At 48.7% G+C, this 17,554-nt stretch overlaps 1 protein-coding gene across 1 annotated transcript in view; it reads left to right on the forward strand.

Moving 5' to 3' along the window:
- LOC137455441 (zinc finger protein 271-like) overlaps positions 1 to 16,842 on the forward strand; it is a 48,584-nt gene extending 31,742 nt beyond the window's left edge. Inside the window, exon 4 of the transcript XR_010990827.1 lies at positions 15,458 to 16,842. The gene's annotated coding sequence lies outside the window, so the exon portion shown is untranslated. The remainder of the gene's footprint in view (positions 1 to 15,457) is intronic.
- Positions 16,843 to 17,554: the final 712 nt, after the last annotated feature.

Genomic DNA, 17,554 nt, shown 5'->3' on the forward strand with positions numbered 1-17,554 from the left:
CTTCACACTTGGATTTTCAGACACTGGTGCACAAAAGAACCTGCTTTTAGCCTTAAAATGTGGGACAGACCTAGACCATGCTGGTGTAGCTGTGTACTTCCTCACATAAATCCCCAAATGAAGGTGCAATACTGTTCTACTTCAAAGCATAACAAAAAGATTGAAGAGCTCACACAGTGTAGGCCTAATTTTCAGGAAATGTGCTGTCAGCAGGGGCTGTGTGACCCCCTCTGATTCAGGAGAGGGTAAGCAAGGCACTTGGTATGTGTTTTGTGGATTTGAAAGTAAAATAATCCCACATCCTAAGAATCTGGCACGTTCAGATTATCCATTTGACATCCTGTGGCCTTTCGTAGTACCTGGGAGTGTGCTGGGCTGAGTCTTCACATAAAGAAAGCACTCTAAAAAGCTGAACTGTAATTTTCTAACATCACAAAATGTAGGCAGCTGTGATATGATTCACACAAGGGGGAGGTTGACTGTAATGGTTGAAGTCTTGGTTTTTTAATTTTTTATTTGGAGATACTAAAGCTGAAGAAAGCAAATGAAAAGTTGTCTACAGAAAGGAGAGCAGTGAAAAATAAATGACCTTGTCTAATGCAGCCAATTCATTTTAGGAACATTTTAAGAATAGGTGGGTTTGGGAAAACCAACATTTCTGCCTGAACTGAAAATGAGCTTTAGGCTGAACATGTGCTGTAATCAAAAAAAACAGATAAAAAAATCAATTGATAGCATTCTGAGAAAGAAATGGAAAGGAATGACTCCTTGAAACATCAGTGTCCTACAGTATTTCTTGGTTAAGGAACAGGAATAATGGCCTTCTATGAACAGGCGACAACATTAATAGATGGCAAGCAACTGATGTCGTTTATCTGGACCTGAGCAAAGCCTTTGACACTGTCCCACACCACATGCTGGTCTCCAAACTGGTGACACATGGGTGTGATGGGTGGACTACTAGATGGATACAGAACTGGCTTGATGGCCGCACCCAAAGAGTGGCTGTCAATGGCTCCATGTCCCAGTGGAGGCCAGGGACAAGTGGAGTCCCTCAGGGATCAGTCCTGGGACCTGTCTTGTTCAACATCTCTGTGGGTGCCATGGACAGTGTCATTGAGTGCACCCTCAGCAAGTTTGCTGATGACACCAAGCTGTGTGGTGCAGCAGACAGGCTGGAGGGAAGGGAGGCCATCCAGAGGGACCTGGACAGGCTGGAGAGGTGGGCACAAGCCAACCTCATGAGGTTCAACAAGACCAAGGGCAGGGTCTTGCATCTGGGTGGAGGCAATCCCAGGCACAAATCCAGGCTGGGCAGTGACTGGCTGGAAAGCAGCCCTGAGGAGAGAGACTTGGGGGTGCTGGTGGACGAGAAGCTCAACATGAGCTCTCAGTGTTCACTTGCAGCCCAGAAAGCCAATCAGATCCTGGGCTGCATCAAGAGAAGTGTGGCCAGCAGGGCAAGGGAGGTGATTCTCCCCCTCTACTCATCTCTGGTGAGACCCCACCTCGAGTACTGCCTCCAGTTCTGGAGCCCCTATTACAAGAGGGATGTGGAGGGGCTGGAAGGTGTCCAGAGAAGGGCCACAAGGATGAGCAGAGGGCTGGAGCACCTCTGCTATGAGGACAGACTGAAGGAGATGGGGCTGTTCAGTCTGGAGAAAAGAAGGCTCTGAGGTGACCTAATTGTGGCCTTCCAGTATCTGAAGGGGGCTACAAGAAGGCTGGGGAGGGACTTCTCAGGCTATCAGGTAGTGCTAGGACTAGGGGGAATGGAATGAAGCTGGAGGTGGGGAGATTCAGGCCGGAGGTGAGGAAGAATTTCTTCACCATGAGAGTGGTGAAGCCCTGGAATGGGTTGTCCAGGGAGGTGGTTGAGGCCCTGTCCTTGGGGGTGTTTAAGCCCAGCCTGGATGAGGCTCTGGCCAGCCTGATCTAGTGTGAGGTGTCCCTGCCCATGGCAGGGGGGTGGAACTAGCTGATCCTTGTGGTCCCTTCCAACCCTGACTGATACTATGATACTATGATCTTGTTACTGAGGCCCAGGTGTGTGAGACCCCATCCTGTTTTCCAGACTCAGCCTTATCTCTCTCTTTGATGTCTGTGTCTGTGGTCTGCTGCCTTATGTCCCTTCACTCTACCAAGCTCAGTAGTTCCTTTATTGATGGCTGAATGCTTCTCTAGTGAGTGCAAAAGTTTCTAAAAGTTAATGAGTCTCCTTCCTTCAGATGTCCTGCTGAGAGTGCTGGGTAGGGCTCAGGTGAGGGCCATCTCTGACGGGCAGGGTTGTGTTCGGGCTAGGTTCAGGCCTGGGGTTAACGTCAAAGTGTCAATGCCAAGGGTAAAGGCTGGGGCCAAGATGAGCAATGGGAACACAGTCCCTCAGGGATGGGTTTGGGAGGGGATGAGCTGTAAGGGCTGAGGTGCAGGAGGGGTTCAGCTCCACTGTGTTAGAGGAGGGAACTGAGTAGAGAGGATGGGAAAGGCCCAGTCTGTACTGTGAGGTGTGCTATTTTCAATTCAGACCCCAGTAGGACTCCCCCACTGCAGGGGACTGGGTGGTGAGAGAGGGAGACACTTCCTGACGAGAACGGAGACAGGGACGGCAGCACTCAATATGAGTGATAGAAATCATACAACTTTATTGTTCCACACTTCATTATTTATAGTCTTATCTTATGCGTAGTTAATTCTATTCTAATTTAACACATACTATTGGTTTCTCTCTAAAAGATTACATCATTGTTGTCACTACTCTGTGGATTTTTTTCTACTCAGTCTAATTGCTCTTTTTCCCAGATCTCGCCTCCTCCTTATCTTGCTTGCCTCTTCTCAGGGGCAGCTTGACCTCAGCATACCAAAGCAATCAACACTTCCCCACAGCTACTACTCCATTGCTATACTATCAACAGAGAATCCTTCAAGGCCTGAATTGCACAGGTGTTCCTGGGACTCATGTCCCCTCTTGCTTAAACCAAACCCCAACAATTCCCCCATTTTTCTTTTGTGCAAGTAAGGCCTTGGAGGTTATCCTTTGAACACGTTGCATAATACAATTGCAAACAAGTTTAACAATAATCAAAATTAGTACAATAATACCTAAAAACCTTAAACTTCTTTTATCAATTGTATAACCCACTGTGACACATTCCCAAACGTTGATCTTAACCAATCATCTAAGGGACTTTTTACAATTGTAACAGCATGTGTGTGATTCTTTAGCCACCTAATCTCAGCATGCATCGACACTCCATGATCCGACAAGTTAAAACAACACATTCCTTCAAAATCTTCACATCCATGCCCTTGAGCCAACAGCAAAAAATCAATTGCAGCACAATTTTGCAGTAATGCGTGCTTCAATGATTTTTGATCTAACAATAACCCTTCTAACACCTGAGTGGTAACATTTGCATTTTTTACTGACCAACAGGCTAATTTTTCTACTGCACTCAAGGCTTTTCCTGCAGCGGCACCTGGCACAATTATACTTACAAAGGCTCTCATTGCATACCCCCATAATTCCACTTGGTCATTACAGCTTGATGGTAATTGTTCAATTGTGCATTTTTTCCGTTGTTTTATTTGCTTTAAAGGTTTTAACCACTGAGTCTGAGAAGGTGCTATTATGGATAAAGATCCCAAATAACAGGGACCCCCCACTGGGTTAGCTGGAATTCCCTGCCAGGCACGATCTCCACAAGTCAAAAATATACCTGTCAGCAATGCTTTTGCTATATGATTATTCCATAAAAGGGGTATATTTTTGTTCTTAATTGTTGAAGTCCCTGCACTGAGATCTCAAGCTCCATATGCACCCCACAGTTTTGGCACGATGAGACCTTTTATTGTTGCTTTGTCATTCCATCCATAATAGTCACCATACACGTTATATGGTCTTTTGGGACAAACATCAGTCCATCCCTGAGAGCTGCTTTGTATCCCAACCGGCACTTTCCCCCAACTTTCTAACACTTGCTCAAAACCTTGCTGTCCTTTAAACATACCTCCAACCACAATACACGTTCGAGTCCAGTTTCTCGATGCATTGCCAACCTGCTGAGAGCCCAATAATCGCAGATCTTCAGAATCATACGGTAACTGCTGAGTCAGTCCCTTAATCAATAATGCACTACAATTTGCCATTTCACTCTCATTACTACAACTATTACTACTATAACTACCAAACATATTTACATCAAATCTGGGTATCCCTATCAGACACGTCTGAAAAGGTTCACCCACAGTCTGTAAGCTCAAACAAAATTCATTATTGCCTGTCATGTTGGGCCATGTTACCTATACAAGGCACAAAGCTTAAGTTGAACTAGATAGAATGCTCTAACAGAGCTGGCATAATACATGGTCAAAGATAACAGACATTGTAAAGAAGAACTTAGATCTTAATAGTTCTGATCTTTGCATTTCACTCTTCTTATTGACAGAGAAGACTTGATTATGCCTGAACACATTTCACACAGAGATTAAGACACAAATGCAATCCTTAGCACTGTCTTTTACAATCTGCTTTAGGGTTATGTTGCATCTTTATTTTCTCTAGGATGGTCAAAAATCATAAACTGTTTAATGGTAGCAAGATTTCTTTAATCTGTAAAGGTAGATCTGGCCAGGCTCTAGCTTCACAGACAGAAAACTTGCAGGCAAGCAGCAAGAGCAAAAGAGCTTCATTGCTTTGCCCAGTATAAAATTACCCATAATAATGTGTTTTTTCTCATCCTAGTAATGCTGATCTCTTATTGGTGCCATTAAAAAACTTTTTTTTTTTTTTCCTGCTATGGGGTATTCTCTCTTCCCCCCCCCCCTTTTTATTTATTTATTTATTTGTTTGTTTGTTGATGTTTTCAACCCAAAATGAAAATGCACGTTGTGGTGTTATGAGTTTTGATTTTCCCTCTAGGTGTGTAAAATTATAGCAAACTGGTGAGATAACATATAAGTCCCTATGAACATTTTCTCTAATCACACAACAATCAGCCAACCACAATATTCAGTCCTAATTCACATGGTGCTGTGCTACATTCTTCTGATTGATGCTTTTGATCCCAGATTATCATAACAGTTATTGTGATCGATGTTCGACTTCATGGGAAATGCTGTTTCCTCTTAGTCTTGATTCTTCTGCACATTAGTGAAGGAATACTTCTTAAAATTAATACCTATTTACTACAAACCTTAACTATATTACATGGAGCTCCTTTGAAATGCCTAGGCAGACAACTAAGAAGGTTTGAACCAAAAGAAAATCTTACAATTTGAACTCATTGCTGAGTACATACACCTTACTGCAATTACTATGTACTAAGTACCTGTAAATACCAAATGTTTACCATTCATTATGCTTACCAGGAAAACTTCGCAAAACTCTAAATAACAAATCTCTGAAAGACATTACAATCAGAAATGAAGAAATTAGCACTGTTGCTTTAAATCAGAACAGAGCCATGGTCGACAATAGCCGTACCAGAAAACGCTGGGGGTGGGGGGGTGGGTGTGGTATAGTGCAGCTGGAGCCGCTGGGGGGGGGGGGGCCGCTGGTGCGTGCCACCAGGGCCACTGCTATGGTCTGTGCTGCCTGTGTCATCAGAGCTGTCGGTGCTGCCTCGGCCGGAGCTGTCGGTGCCCACGGGGGGCCATCAGGGGTCGCAGGAGGGGTGTGGGCGTAAGAATGCCGTAACCGCAAGCCTCCAAGCACTCCATGTTCTCTAAGGGGGGCCATAAAGCAAAGTCGGCGCTGTTTGAATCTTCCGAATCCGAGCCCTCACTGGCGATGTCAGAGGAAGATGTTGATGAACGGGATCGAACACACTGAGGCACAGGTTTCGCTGTCCTTTTTCGGCTTTTTCTCTGCTTAAGGTGAAACAGCAGTGGTGGCGGCTGGCAAAGGCGGTGTGGTCGCCGCAAGATGTATCGGGGGCAGCCCCGGTCGACCGGTCGATACTTTTCAAACACATCATTCGGTCGTAATTCAGATACAACTGGCGCTGCATCCTGTTCTGACAAATTCGCTGTAACTGCAGCAGCCATTCGCTGTTCTAACTTATATTTTTGGATACAGTTTATGCATTCTCGCCACGGCTTTTGCAGCTTTATAGCAGTTTTATCACCATCTATTACCAAGTCCCACAACTTGTTCCCGTACTCTCTCCAACAAGCTTCATCAAAATAACTATCTCTGCTAGGGAAATGCCCTAAAGTGGATCCATGGGCCAAAAGCCCAGGAATTACTTTGGGCGATATCTCCGCCTTACGCTTTTCTAGAAAGCATTGAAATAAGGAGGGCGCTACCTCTTTGTCCATATTCACCGACGTCCGCAAACTTCACTGCCGCGTTCCGTTTCCCGCCAGTGTCCGCTGCTCCTTTCCTCAGGCCGCCGATCCCGGCCCGCCCAAGCTGCCGTCGGCCCGCCAACCCCAGCCCAACGACGTTTTCCACTGGCATGCCAATTTCGGCCCGCCACGTCTAGCCCGCCGATCCTTTCCTCAGGCCCGCCGATCCCAGCCCACCCAAGCTGCTGTCAGCCCACCAACCCCAGCCCGCCGACGTTTTCCACTGGTATGCCAATTTCGGCCTGCCAAGACTGGCCCACCTGAGCCTTCCTCCGCGGTCGGCTCGCCCGTAATCCCCGGGTGCGGTCTCCACTGTCGTCCCCGTTGAAATGGCTCAGAGTACCCCCAGAATCGGGTCCCTGTTCGAGGCGCCACTTGACAAGAACGGAGACAGGGACGACAGCACTCAATATGAGTGATAGAAATCATCCAACTTTATTGTTCCACACTTCATTATTTATAGTCTTATCTTATGCATAGTTAATTCTATTCTAATTTAACACATACTATTGGTTTCTCTCTAAAAGATTACATCATTGTTGTCACTACTCTGTGGATTTTTTTCTACTCAGTCTAATTGCTCTTTTTCCCAGATCTCGCCTCCTCCTTATCTTGCTTGCCTCTTCTCAGGGGCAGCTTGACCTCAGCATACCAAAGCAATCAACACTTCCCCACAGCTACTACTCCATTGCTATATTATCAACAGAGAATCCTTCAAGGCCTGAATTGCACAGGTGTTCCTGGGACTCATGTCCCCTACAAACCAGCTGTGAATGTTACTGATAATAACAGCAGTGTTAGATTTTCCCAAAGTACTGTAGTCTATTTCTAACAACATGATTGTATAGGACAAAAACGCCTGAAGCATGAAGTCCTCTTCTATATGCAAGACTGCACAACACTCTGTGACTGTAAGAATTTCTAATACATGAATTGTTTACTGTTTATTGTAACTTAAAGTCTGTAGTAACCCACGTACTTCTAATTTTATTCAAGCAAATGTTGATTGAATATGACACAGCATCTCAAATTTTAAGATGAACCCAGTCTATCTGAACATCAGTTTTAGGTTCAAGGTGTACAAGTCATCCTTTCCAAGCACAAAACTTGGCTATCCATTTCATTAGTGTAGGTTTTATCCCATGATGGTTTTATTCTGCTTCACACACCAGGGTTTGCTAAGTCCAGACAGGGCTAGAAGACTTTCAATTTTCAACAATATATTACTCTATGTAATACAGGTTTGAATGAAGGAAAATAATTCAAACCTAATTTTTTTTTTTTTTTTTAAAAAAAGGGGGAAAAAATCAGAAGAAACCTATCAAAAGCATACTTTTCTTATGGAAAGAGAGAGACCTAGAAATACACAGATTTGCACTGAAGCATCTAAGTCAGATACAGTAATCATTTATTAAAATCTAAACAAGCACCAACACACACCATAAACATTCTTTACACTTATTTTTAGAAATGATTGAAGATAAAGAACAGGAAGAGGGTTCAGAATTTTTATTGTGACAAACACAGGGAAAAAACCACAAATGGAGCTTGCCTTTGTAACCTTCATTTTATCAATGAGCCCTCATAATTAAGGTCAAGTTATTGCAGAGATTGAAATTTAGGGAACATGTCAATTAAGATAAACAGGAAAATTACCTCTTCCCAAAAGGATTAGCCTCAAGTGGAAAGGTTGGTTCAGAAAATTATAGTCCATTTGGTAAGGAAGATGGATCCACAGTAAAGCTAAATCTGCAGCACATAGGCTGGCATATTTTATCCGAAACAGTTGTAGAAAAAAAAAATTAGCACAAAATAATTGTTATTTTCCTCTTATTCTTTTCCCAGACTAAATATGACTTGCACAGCAAAACCAGTTGCAATAGGTAGAGCATCTTTCCTCTTTTTTTTCTTTTCTTTGTTTCAGACTTAATTTGACTTTGAAATCCTAATAGCCACAGAAAAGCAGAAGGTACCCTGTTTTCAGCGACATTAAGCAGGTATTTGTAAATATCCACTTAAGATTGCCATGTTCTGTACCCTAAATGACAAGAATTATTATTCCAGATTTGGCAAGAAAGGGGAGCGACAAAACACAAGCAAAAGTGATATTTGCCATTGTCTGGAGGGACCTGTCATTTCCCATGTACCCTGGAATGGGTTGTCCAGGGAGGTGGTTGAGGCACCATCCCTGGAGGTGTTTAAGACCAGGCTGGATGAGGCTGTGGCCAGCCTGATCTAGTGTGGGGTGTCCCTGCCCATGGCAGGGGGGTTGGAACTAGATGATCCTTGTGGTCCCTTCCAACCCTGAATGACACTATGATACTATGATACTATGATACTACTCTTGCTTAAACCAAACCCCAACAACTTCCCTTCCTATGAGTCCACCAAGAGTGGGTTAGACATTCCACCTTCCAAATGTTAAGGTCCAGGACAAGAGATTAAATGTCTTGGTGTGATGAAGAGGTTATTAATTTATGAATATTGAATATGGATTATATAAAATAGTCATATTTATTATTACAATTATCAATAACCAATGAGTCACTATTTTATATCCATATTCTAGTGCTCAATTGTAAAATACATCCCAGAAGTGGTTCAGTATTTATAATTTGTACCCAATTGGAATATTTACAGAATTAATTTCTACTCATATAACACAGGCTGCAGTTCCATCGCTTGTCCACCAGGTGGTGAGTTGACGAGACACTGGCATCTGCTTAACTATATACAGAGGTATTACAATGTGTCAGAAGCTTGGACTGGAAATGTGCTGCTAGACACAGGTGCTTTGAACTGAACATCAGTGAGTGGGAAGCAAGTGGAAAATTCACTGTGTCCTTTGTCTGTAGCAAGGTTAGGTTCCGGCAGGCTGCTGTCACCGGGGCTGGCTCCTGGGCTGGTCTGGACTGCAATGGTAGAGACAACCTTCTCCCTCCCACGACAGTGGAGAGGGGACGGAATATAGGCTAGCTGGTAGGCAGGCTCCATTCACAGGACCAGCAGGCAGGGCCGGTAGGGCTGGCCCTGGGATGGGGTTGGCCCTCGTGGCAATGACCTTCAGGGCTGGTGAGGGCGGCCCCAGGGAAGAAGTGCAGCTGCATGGAACGGCGACTTCCCTTTTGCTTGGCTTGAAGGAGCGGGCAGGATCCTATCAGAGTGGTCCTGGCTTTGGAGCACAGGGCATAAACAGTGCTCTGGATTCCTCTGGGGTTCACAGGGCACAGAGAGGCAGAAGTGTAAGCTCCTCTTCTCTCCTGCAAATGGCATTCTCACGCAGGCATGCAGCTAAGCACTGCTCCTGCTTTCCGAGCTGACACACAGGGCTGTGCAGCTCCTCACTCTGCTGCTTCAGGCTGAGGCAGACGTTTGCACTGATGGACTCGGCTAAGTCCCTTCCCCAGCAACTGGGCAGATCTTACCCTCGGGGATCCTCTTGGAGGCACGTTGGGCTCTTCCCACCAGTGAGACTGGCAATACAACACTGCAGCTTCTCAGGCTCTCAGCCCTGGTCCATCCTCTGGAGATACTATCAGGGCTGAGGCTTAATGGCCCTGCCTGGCTGCAGGCTTAATAGCAAGGCTATGGCATGAGCTCAGGCTCGAGGAAGAAGAGAGAACCAAGTAAAAAGAGGGCATTTACAAGCTGGGGTAATACTGATAGGTTTCTGGAGGCTGGATGTGGCCAATGGGCACTCTCACCAGCTGCAGCCTATGGGAGGCATGAAGCTAGAATTATGCCATGCTTGGCATCAGCACCAGCATCCCATGTATGCGTGTATGCAGTGGTCTGTGCCATGTCAGCCTTTGTTCCCCTCATGAAAGGAGGGAGAACTTGTCCACGTGCTGGGACAGGTTTCAATATCTGGGCATAATGTGCCTTCAGCACAACTGGGAGGGCTCAAAGAGATTGAGTTTGTACAGGGAGGAAGCCCAGTCTGAACTGGGATGGCATCAGGGTCTGCAGGGGATCTGCTTTGTATACATCAGTACTGGGAGGGGATCAGAGGATCCACTTTGAGCTGAGAGGGAGCCAGGGCTGTACTGGGCTTAAAATAGATTGAACAGGAGCACACTGCACTGGGTTAGGAACTGGCTGGAGGGCTGAGCCCAGAGAGTGGTGGTGAATGGTGCCCCAGCCAGCTGGCAGCCAGGCACCAGTGGTGTGCCCCAAGGATCAGTGCTGGGCCCCATCCTCTTTAACATCTTCATTGATGTTCTGGGTGAGTAAATCAGTAAATTTGCAGATGACACCAAGCTGGGGGCAGGAGTTGATCTGCTGGAGGGTGGAGAGGCTCTGCAGAGGGACCTCGACAGGCTGGACAGATGGGCAGAGGCCAAGGGCATGAGATTGAACACATCCAAGTGCCAGGTTCTGCACATTGGCCACAACAACCCCATGCAGTGCTACAGGCTGGGGTCAGAGTGGCTGGAGAGCGGCCAGGCAGAGAGGGACCTGGGGGTGCTGGTTGATGGTAGTCTGAACATGAGCCTGCAGGGTGCCCAGGCAGCCAAGAGGGCCAATGGCATCCTGGAACAGTGTGGCCCAATGGCTGTTCCTGGCATCAGGAAGTGTGGCCAGCAGGAGCAGGGAGGTCATTCTGCCCCTGTACACTGCACTGGTTAGGCCACACCTTGAGTCCTGTGTCCAGTTCTGGGCCTCTCAGTTTAGGAAGGAGGTTGAGTTGCTGGAAGGTGTCCAGAGAAGGGCAACAAAGTTGGTGAGGGGTTTGGAACACAGCCCTGTGAGGAGAGGCTGAGGGAGCTGGGGTTGCTTAGCCTGGAGAGGAGGAGACTCAGGGGTGACCTTATTGCTCTCTACAACTACCTGAAGGGAGGTTGTAGACAGGCAGAGGTTGGTCTCTTCTCCCAGGCAGCCAGCACCAGAACAAGAGGACACAGTCTCAGGCTGTGCCAGGGGAGGTTTAGGTTGGATGTTAGGAAGAAGTTCTATACAGAGAGTGACTGCCCATTGGAATGGGCTGCCTGGGGAGGTGGTGGAGTCACCATCATTGGAGGTGCTCTGGAGGAGACTTTATGGGGTGCTTGGTGCCATGGTTTAGTTGTTTAGGTGGTGTTGGATTGGTTGATGGGTTGGACACGATCATCTTGAAGGTCTCTTCCAACCTGGTCTATTCTATTCTATTCTACCACTGCACATCTGCCTGAATCCCAATCTCCTTAAGGAGAAGGGGACAAAAAAGAGATCTCTTCCAACCTGGTCTGGTCTATTCTATTCTATTCTATTCTATTCTATTCTATTCTATTCTATTCTATTCTATTCTATTCTATTCTATTCTATTCTAAAAGGATCAAGATTGTGCTGGGAAAAGGCCCAGACTATGGGAATGGGGCCAGGGGATCCAGCTGGTATTGGAACAGAACCCAGACTGTGCTGGGAGGGTGTGTGGGTGTCCAGTTTGTGCTGGGATGGATGTGGTTGTTTCTGGGAGAGGCTCAGGCTGTCCACACTCTGTCCTGGGACAGAGTCAATACAAAGGCCCTGGCCCAGAGCTTCCAGGGAGAGACTCTCCTGATGCTGCAGAAGTGTTGCCCTAGAGGGAGCCTCAGCCTCTGGCTGCAGCCTGCTGCTTCTTGTCCTTGTGTCTTGTGCCATGGCCATGATCCTGCCCCCCTCTGCTGGGATCAGAGCCTTGCTGCTGCCCGTTGCCCCAGCAGCTGCTGCTCTGCAGGCAGGACAAGCCCAGCTCCCTCAGCTCTGATCACAGCCAAGGCCTTGAGCCTCTGCTCAGCTTGTGCTGGCACAGGCTGCCCCTGCAGAGGCCATGACACCTGTGAACCTTCCCAGTCAGCTCTGTGCCAGACTCTGCCACGGTGTGTTCCAGGAGAGAGGCTCAGCAGTGCTGGCTGTTCCCTGCCACAGGCCCTGGGCCCAGCAGGAGGATGGGAATGTGAGGGCTGTGACCAACAGAGCAGGGTCTAGTTGGAAGGCTGTGGCCAGTGGTGTTCCCCAGGAGTCAGTGCTGGCTCCAGTCCTGTTCAGCATCTTCATCAAGGAGCTGGATGAAGGAGCAGAGTGGAGCCTCAGCAGGTTTGCTGGTGACACAACCTAGGAGGAGTGGCTGAGCCCTGACAGGCTGTGCTGCCATGCAGTGACACCTGGAGAGGCTGCAGAGCTGGGCAGAGGAGAAGCTCACGGTGTTCAAGCAGAGCAGGTGGAAAGTCCTGCACCTGGGGAGGACTAACCACCTGCAGCCGCTGGGTGAGAGCTGAGCTGCTGGAAAGCAGCTCTGTGCAGAAGGCCCTGGGAGTGCTGGTGGGCAACAAGTTCCCCAGGAAGCAGCCAAGAAGGCCAATGGTCTCCTGGGGTGGATTAAGAAGGGAGTGGACAGAAGGTCAAGGGAGGTTCTCCTCCTCCTCTCCTCTGCCCTTGTGAGACCGCATCTGAAGGATTGTGTCCAGTTCTGGGCTTGCCAGTTCAAGAGGAAATTCCTGGAGAGAGTCCGCTGAAGGACTGTGAGGATGCTGAGGGGACTGGAGCAGCTCTGCCAAGGAGAGGCTGAGAGCCCTGGGACTGTATGGTCTGGCAAGAGAAGAGAGAGAGAAGATCTAAGTCGTGCACAGAAATCTCTCAAGGGTGGAGGTGATGAGGATGTGGCTCACAGCCTCAGCTCCTCTGAAGGGCACAGCAGCTGCTGGGGGATGGAGAGGAGTGAGGCCAGAGGCAGGGGACATCCATGGCACAAGGCATGAGGAAATTACTTCCTCTAATGGCAGGGCTGCTCTGGAGCCCTACTCTGTGCCAGCAGTGCCCCTGGCCTGTCCCTGCCTGCATTCCCAGCACTGCCACACAGCAGCACAGTGCCCAAGCTGCCAAAGCACTCAGGACTTACCCCAGCACAGAGGCTCAGCAGGAGTGGGTGGAAGGGAAGAAAGAGCAGCTGAGGACAGCCCAAGCTCTGGGGCTCCCTGGCACTGCTGCTGTGATGGGACTCTGCCCCTCCACCTCTGCACACAGGCACTGCCCTGCAGCTCCACAGAAGCCTTGGAGGAAGTAGCTCAGAGAAACAACTCCCTGCAGGGTCCTTTATTGTGTTGAATACATACAGGGAGCACAGCTCCTCATGTCTGCAGCCTCTGGGTTACACCAGACAGGACAACACTGAACCAGAAATGGTCTGAAGAAAGACATTTGTGTGGGAACAACATTCTCACAAGGGGAACAGCCCCAGCAGCAGCCAGAACTCGAGCAGCCAGGCTGGGCCTGCACTGAGTGACACCAGAACTGCTCTGCAGGAGAAGACAAAGAGTTTATTGCTTCTGAAGGCATCCAGGGATCGTTGGCTCAGGGCATCCTTCAGCTCCTGGTTCCTCAGGCTGTAGATGAGAGGGTTCACTGCTGGAGGCAGCACTGAGTACAGAACTGCCACCACCAGATCCAGGGATGGGGAGGAGATGGAAGAGGGCTTCAGGTAGGCAAAGAAGCCAGTGGTGAGAAACAGGGAGACCACAGCCAGGTGAGGGAGGCAGGTGGCAAAGGCTTTGTGGCGTCCCTGCTGAGAGGGGATCCTCAGCACTGCCCTGAAGATCTGCACATAGGACACCACAATGAACACAAAACAGAAGAAACCTACATAGACACTGAGCACAAGAAGCCAAAGTTCCCTGAGGTAGGATGTGGAGCAGGAGAGCTTGAGGATCTGGGGGACTTCACAGAAGAACTGCTTCACAATATTGCCCTGGCAGAGGGGCAGGGAAAATGTATTGGCTGTGTACAGCAGAGCATAGAGACCCCCACAGCCCCAGGCAGCTGCTGCCAGATGGAGACAAACTCTGCTGCCCAGGAGGGTCTCATAGTGCAGGGGTCTGCAGATGGCAACGTAGCGATCGTAGGACATGGTGGTGAGGAGAAAATACTCTGCTGAAATGAAAAAAGAAACCAGAAAGACCTGAGCAACACATCCTGCATAGGAGATGTCCCTGGTGTCCCTCAGGGAATTGTCCATGGATTTGGGGACAGTGGTGGAGATGGCACCCAGGTCAAGGAGGGCAAGGTTGATGAGGAAGAAGTACATGGGGGTGTGGAGGTGGTGGTCCCAGGCTATGGTGGTGACAATGAGGCCATTGCCCAGCAGGGCAGCCAGGTAGATGGCCAGGAAGAGCCAGAAGTGCAGGAGCTGCAGCTGCCCTGTGCCTATGAATGGCAGGAGGAGGAAGTGGGTGATGGAGCTGCTGTTGGCCATCTGCTGCTTCAGGCCATGGAGACCTGTCCAAGGAGGGAAAGGCAGTGACACGTTAGGGCACACTTCTCTCAGGCTCATCATAAGCTCCCTCCTTGAGCTGCATGAGAAATGGATCAGCTCAGTCCCATCACTACCAACCCATGTTCATCACAGATTCAAATGCAGCAGGGACCCAGAATTGCCATGAAGATTCCTCTGGTGTCAGAACAGAAAGTGACCAACAGCCCAAGCCCAGAGGACAAGAGTCCCATTGTGGTGGGCTGAAATTTCCCCCCAGCATTAGCTTTGCCAGAGCAGCTCAGTTAGAAGCAAATTAAGCTGTATTGACAAGCAAGAGCTACACTCTACAATGGAAGGCAATGAACAGGTACAAAACATACAGGAGTGACAGTATCAGACAGGTGTTAACAATTAGCAAACGACATGAAACCCCCCTGGTCGGAGAGCAGGGAAGCTGTTCCTCTTTCCCTACCCCCCTGTTCCAAGAGAGAAAGGAGGAGTGGAGAGAGAAAAAAAGCAGTGGGTTAGACTTAGCCAAGGCCAGACAAAGCAGGTGATCTCTCCCCAGCAAAGCAAAACAGCTGAGATCAGAGGAGAAGAGAGAGAATTGTTATGTTACAGCTCCTCTGATTCCAGATATTTACCCAATTAATTTGTTTAGAATAATCTTTTCTTTTCCTTTTTACACCCAATAGTGATCTATTTACTTTTGTTTCTACTTTTCTGCTCAAAACCTGTAACTAAATTTTAAAGGCATAGCCTAAAACCACCACACCCATGGAGAGGTGGAGAAGCAGGGGCCAGGCCTGCAGTGCTGCAGACACAGTGAAGGGAAGAGAGAAAGGCAGAGGGGCTGGGGGTGAAGCCTTCTCCTTACCCAGCTCTACTCACTGATGTTCACAGGATGGAATTGAGGGTCTTTGGTCATCCTTCTGTGTGCACACTCCAGGAGCCTTCAGCTGAGCATCAGCTGCCAAGATGGAGATGCCTCCAGGAGCTACAGCTGCAGTGTCCTGCACCCACAGCCTCAACATGTCAGTGACTGCAGTGACTTCTCCTCCAGTGAGCTCTCAGTCACCGTCCAAGTCCTGGCCACCTTGAATCTCTCTCTACCTTCCTCATCTCCCTGAGATCCTCTGGCAGTGTCCTCAGCCCTGCTGTGCTGTGCAGAGGAGCTGCTCCTGGCCAGAGCTGTCTCTCTGCAGCACTGCCTGCTTGCCAGCAGCACCTTCCAGCCCAGGAGCCTGCCCTGGCTCAGCACAACAGAACCAGCCCAAGGCATTTAAAGGAGCCCTCTGGTGGCTTTGGTACCAAGTCCATGAATCTCAGAGACTGAGAAGCTGATGAAACTTCTCCAGAAGTCAAAGTCAGATTCAAACTCTGAAGCTTCTTCTACTGTTAATGGGTCCCAGTGAAGCATACTGGGAAAGGGTCCCCAGGGTCTGGTTAGAGCAGAAGGAGACAGTGGATGCAAGGGAAGCACCACTGGAGGCACTGAAGCATCTCCAGGCTCTGGTTAGAGCAGAGAACTGAGGCAATGCTGACAGGTCAGGACAAGCAGCTAAAGGTGGCTCTGCTGCTGAGTAAACCTGGAGGGGGTTCACTGATCCAAAGGGCCAAGCCCTGACCCCAGCCCCTGGCCAGGCGGATCCTGTCCCTCACCTGTGGCTCAGGGCTCTACTGCTCAGGGAGCAGTAAGGAGTGAGGGTGAGCAGTCAGCAGTGGAGAAAATTCTTTGATACTCTGTGACATCCAGAAGAAGAATCAAGGATGAAATAAACTCCAGAGACTGAAAAGAATTTTCTACTGGCAGCATTTCTCCATCTTGTATTGAGCAGACGGCAGCAGGAGCAGCTCATGATGTAACTTTGTCAGATTTTAATATGATTTACTAAAAAGCAATAAAATGTAGCCTTTAAAATTAATTTTATCAGATGCTTTGTGCAATAAAAGCCTCTCCCACTGGAGAGCTGCAGAAATCGTGGCAATAATTAGAGGGTAAGTTGTGGCTCAGCAGTATTTAATGAGCCCCATGGATTTGGGTCTGATTACATGATCCTTAGGTACTGCCAGGAGACTCTGCCAAGGTACTGCCAAGAAGCCTCTCAAGAAGTCCAAGTCAGAAGAAAATGCCAAAGTACCTTGAAGCACTGATTGGCCTCACTGAGGGTTGTTACTGACAAAGGCTCCCCAGGGACTCGTTAGAGCACCTTGTTAGAGGCCATGATTGCAGGGAGACAAAGGCAAAGTGCAGGGGAGAAAAACTTGCCTTTGGTCTCTGAAGCAGAAAGGCCAAGCCCTGATCACTGCCCTTGGAATAGAAGGACCTCAAAGCCTCAAAGCAAAGTTTCTCCTCACAGGCCTTGGTGGCAGAGGCAAGTGCCAGAGCCAAGGGGACAGAGACCTTGGTCCTGTTGGGCCTCTCAGCCTTGCCAGAGCCCATGGCCATCCCTACTGCAGCCTCTCCTACACTGTCCCATGCCTGCAGCTCTTTCCCTTCAGGCTGCTGACACCAATCTTGCTTCCCCACCCAGCTCTCCTCCTGCCATTTCCATCCCTTCCCTGAGCTGTCTCAGTTCTCCCTGCCATTTCCTGACACCTCTGGATGGCCTCATGCATAGCAGCTCTGCCCTCTGAGGGACATTTCTTTGGCCTCATCTCCACTCTGAACCTTCCAAGCTGCACTGTGTGGAGGTTTTGGTCTCTTTCCACTGCCCAGAAGAGCTCCATCCTCTCTGAAACCACCCTTCAGCCATGTACACACTGCTATGGCAGTGCCCTGAGCCTCCATTCAGCAGACTGAAGCTGCCTGGGTCCCTCAGCCTCTCCACAGAGATGTCAATCCCCCATCCTGGAAGATATCCTCTGCAGCCTCCCCAGTTCCTTGCTTCTCCTTCAGACTGCAGAGCTCCACACCCAGACACTAAACATCCAGATGTGGCCACAGCAGTGCTGAGTCTATGGGGAGGACAACTTCTGTGTCTGGATGGCCACACTCCT

The sequence above is a fragment of the Melanerpes formicivorus genome, unplaced genomic scaffold (genome assembly GCF_026170545.1).
Source record: "Melanerpes formicivorus ecotype bairdi unplaced genomic scaffold, bMelFor1.0.p_v2 SCAF_99, whole genome shotgun sequence".
Classification (NCBI taxonomy): domain Eukaryota; kingdom Metazoa; phylum Chordata; class Aves; order Piciformes; family Picidae; genus Melanerpes; species Melanerpes formicivorus.